Here is a 4,662-nt window from a genome sequence, read left to right on the forward strand (position 1 = left end):
GCATGGAAACCCCGCGGAAAGACGGTAAACTAGGCAAATCATTACACCACCATAATACAAGTATTCAATGGTGATTCCAGGTTTGTGCGTGTTCTTTCATTTTCTTTTCTCATCCCCCTGCTCCATCCCTTTCTCCCTCTGTTTACCCACCCCAAGAGTGGATTACTTTACCACCGTTCATATTTGTTTTTCTTCTCCTTATAGCCATGCTGAGAAGGGGAAGGTTGCGTATATAGATCTCTCTTCTCTGTGTGCAGAAAGTTAAGTTGTCAGTGCGAGGCTGGCCAGCTCTCTCTTTCCCAGAAACTGTGAAAACTCATGCTGCAAAGAAGCTATCCCAATACTTATAGCTCGGCAGACTGCTGACCAACCACCTGCCAGGCAGCTAGCTACCCTAGAGAACCAGTCAATTAAATCCACTACAGACATCGAGTGAAGAAGAAATTGACGTAAATCCAATTTTCCCTATCATTGCAACAGAACCTAGGCCACCCTGATGGATGGGTGCATTATCTCATATTGCCTTTTGTCATTTTAACTTGCCTTCATTTGGAGGCGTCCCTTCATGCTGTTAAAGAAGCTTGGTTAAGCTTCCAATTATAATTTTCAGGTTGACCTGTCTGAAAGCTACCTAGGCATACGTGCTAGGAAGAACCAGTTTCACTGGAAGACGAACTAGCATGAAATGTTAAACCAGCTTGTGTGGCGGGTACTCCCTAGATGCTATTGGCAGACCTGAGTACTGGGTAGGCAAGATGATTTCCAGTGCTGGATACCAATGACAAGATGACTTCCCCTTGCTGACTAGCTATAACAAGATGATACTGTGCAATCATAGGAATTGAGGATTGAGTACCAATGTGACCATCACATCTTTGTGTCTAACAATGCCAAACTCTTAAGTATTGGGGAACACCTGTAAAATGGGGGAAATGATGCCCCATGTGTAGCATTTGGAAGATACTAAAGTGAGTGAAATACAGTGAATGGAGCTAGTAGACATTAAAGAAGAAATGCCACTTCTGCTATGAGCTGCTTCCCTGCAAGGGTTCAGAAATGTTCAGAAGGGGTTTAATGACCTTGCACACGTGGGAGAAGAAAGCAAGCTGGGAACACACAGAGATGACTGGTTCTGCTATCACCGTCAGATTCTTTAAAACCTTATCTTAGCATAGGGCATTTTACAGTTTTGTTTCATATGGGTTTTGCAAGTTGTTCTTCCTATCTTTTGCCATTTCTGTGTCTTGTGGATATCATATTTATGTATCTTGTTTCTATTATTGGATTTTTACTTATTCTTTTAACATAGTCATGTTTTCAATTTATTCTTTATAGTTTATTTATAGCATCATCCATATTTTAATTCATTGCTTATCTTTTCAAAAGATTTAATATTTATTTTATGTGTACAAGCGTTATTGTTCCCCACGCATGTCTATGCACCTTGTCCAAGTGACGGTGAGAAGAGAATGTCAAATCCCCTAGAATTTACAGAGCCATAAGCTGCCATGTGAATGTTGGGAATTGAACCCAGGTCCTCTTTGAAAACAAGTGCTCTTAACCACTGAGCCATTTCTTTACCCAATTTTTCCTTTCTTAAAGTGAAAATCCTAAAAGCCATTTTCTTACAGTCTTTTTTTGTGCACTGATGGTGTCACATTTTAATTTTTTATTCCTTTGTTTTTAGCCCTTGTTATTTATCAAGACATGACTCTCTCTGGAGTAATTTTGATTTCATAGTGGGAGACTTCCCAAGATTTGTTCGACTAATCTGACAGAGAGAATTGATCATGTAGAGGCTGGTCTTTAGTTATAAAACCTGTAGGGACTGGAGAGATGCCTTGGTCATTGACACACTGGATGCTCTTGCAGACAACCAAGATATGGTTCCCAGCAACCACAAAAGACGATTTACAATTGTCTCTAACTCCAGTACCAGGGGATCTGATGCCCTTTCCTGTCTTCTGTAGGCAGTCACATACACATAAGCATAAAACCCATATAAAACATAAATTTAAAAAATTTTGAAGAGAGAACTTTTAGGGTCTTTTGGTTTGAAAAGTTAAAAGCAGTGTCTTCATTGGAAGAGGAGATTCTGAAACCAAATCCTAACTAGTAATCAGTCGTCCTATTTAGTGCTAAGTTGTTGTATAATTAAAACATTCTCTGATTTTTAAACTCCTCCCAGACAGAAATACATTTTTCTTCCATTGTGTATAGAATCTCTACTACTAGATAGTACTGAAAAAAAAATCAATAGAACAAATTGTAAGGCTGGATAATGTTTGGCTAGACACTAAGGAGGCAGTCATCAAATTGAAGACTCTCCCTGTAAAGCTACTAAAAGCATATTAATACTGAACATCATGTTCCGGCTTCCTGTCTGCAGTGTGATTCCCTCACAGCCTTCCTGAGGTTTGGGTAAACTTTAGAGCTACACATTGTGCTATGCAGAAGAGTCATACAGAAAGAACACTCACTCGTAATTGAGTCAGAAGAGGAATAGTCCCTCCAGAGGTGGACCCTTTAAAGTCACTTGGGTGTCAATGATAGATTCCTTTGTTTGCTTCCAGCCCAGCGTCAGCCATGCCTGCACCATCCCATAATTCCCGGGGGTGGTGGCACCTCAGCCCTATTCTCTTATAGTTTGGATTCTTTCAGGGATTATGCTACAAAATGCCTCCAGTTGAATAACCAACAAGAAACACAAGCTGGAAATTCCTCTCAGGACAATAATCATCTTATTTGGGCAGAAAGCATATCTGAATTTTTTGGACGGTGTTTACTTCTCATATCACACACCATTTATATTACTCATATTTGACTCTGGGCCAACTTTTCTAAGTGTACTATGTCTTGGGGAGCAAAGGAGGACAAATTTCAAGTATAAAAGGCACCTGGTTAAAGTTTGAGAAGGAATTTCTTAGTGCTGAATCCCACAGATGTCTGCAAATAAGAAATATAGACAGGTCCATGACTTATGGCATATCATTTGCCTCTATTTCCTCGTGACATTGGGAAGGTGGCAATGGTTCCCACTTCAAAGGTCTCCTGTGAGGATTACATACTCATTGACTCCTTGCTCATCAAATATTTCTCTTGTGATTGAAGGATATAAACCAGAAGGTTGGTAATGCTGGGGTGCTCTGCTTTATGCCAGTATCTCAATAGGAGATTTCCTATTTCTTATGGGAGTGATAAGTGAGTTCCCCAGAACGGTAGACTTCCTCAGCTTCTCTTCCTATTTTTAGGAACAGGAGAAGCTAGCTAGAAATAATGTAGTAGCAGCAGATACTTAAGGAAAATGGTTAGAGGCAATGCCAGGGTTTTTACTGAGTCCCAGAAATAGAAATGCTTCTGAATGCTTAAAAACGTGAGTTTTCAAACCAAAAAGTTTATAAAGATGTTAAAAATGTAAATAAATATGTCGCAGTACTGGTGCTTGGATCTTCAAAGAAAGTAAAAAAGCCCCAGATTTGATTGGGCCCCTGTCTGCAGAGGAGACATATCATTTTACCTTAAAGGTGGATTAGGTCCGCTTGTGCATGTTATGATTTGAGGAACTGCAAACTTGAAACTAAGTTACAAGCCAAGACAAATGGATTATGAGCAGTTTGTCTACTATCCTCACCAACGAAAGCAAGTAATCCAAGAGAAGAGAAATGTTCACCATCTAGGGGTGTCAATTAGAGTGCAGAAAGTAACAGAAAACATCTAAAATACTGACTTGAACTTAGTCATAATCAGACAAGAGAAGAAGCAAGCAGCACTGGATTGAAAGCTTCCCTTCTTGGGCAGATGAGTGCACATATTTGAGTATTTGCTGAACACTGAGCATAAGTCAGGCCAATTGATTATATAGAAATGATGTTAACAGCAGAATACAGTTGAGGAGTGATCTGTCAACCTGACCACTGATGAGGTAGAGGTAATGGGGAAGAGGGCAGATGACTTTCAAGGTTCTGTATCACAGAAGGCATCAGACTTGAGAAAATGAGATGTTTAGCTTCATGAGCACAGCACATTCAAATACATTAGGAAGTCATGTTTTTATGTTTTGTGGTAGTTTGAATAAGAGTGCCCTTCATAGGCTCATACCAAAGAGTGGTATATTTGAAAGGATTAGAAGGATTAAGAGGTGTGGCCTTGTTAGAGAAAATGTGTCACTGGGGGTGGGCTTTGATGTTTCAAAAATCCCATCTCAGACCTAGGCTCTCTCTATCCCTGCTTACAGATCATAATGTAAGTTGTAGCTACTGCTCCAGCACCTGCTTATATGCTGCTATGCTCCCTACCACAATAATGGATTAAACCTCTGAAACTGTAAGGAAGCTTCCGATTAAATGATTTCTTCTGTAAAAGTTGCTTTGGCCAGGGTGTCTCTTAACAGGAACAGAACAGTTACTAAGACACCTTTTCAAGGTAACTGTAAATGACATGAAGGTAGAGATCCAATTTCAGGGGTTTGAGGAGCATCAGACACTAAAAAAGTAGACAAAATAATTACAATCCGGTATTATAAGAAAACTGTGAAAGAAGGTCCCTCTGTAACCCTAATTATAATGAGACATGGTGAGATATAATTATAAGAGAAAAAATTTAAGTGGTAAAATATTCTAATAATTTGTTGAGAAAAATCAATAGGCATAGGAGTGGAAAAGG

The sequence above is a fragment of the Microtus ochrogaster genome, linkage group LG10 (genome assembly GCF_000317375.1).
Source record: "Microtus ochrogaster isolate Prairie Vole_2 linkage group LG10, MicOch1.0, whole genome shotgun sequence".
Classification (NCBI taxonomy): Eukaryota; Metazoa; Chordata; class Mammalia; order Rodentia; family Cricetidae; genus Microtus; species Microtus ochrogaster.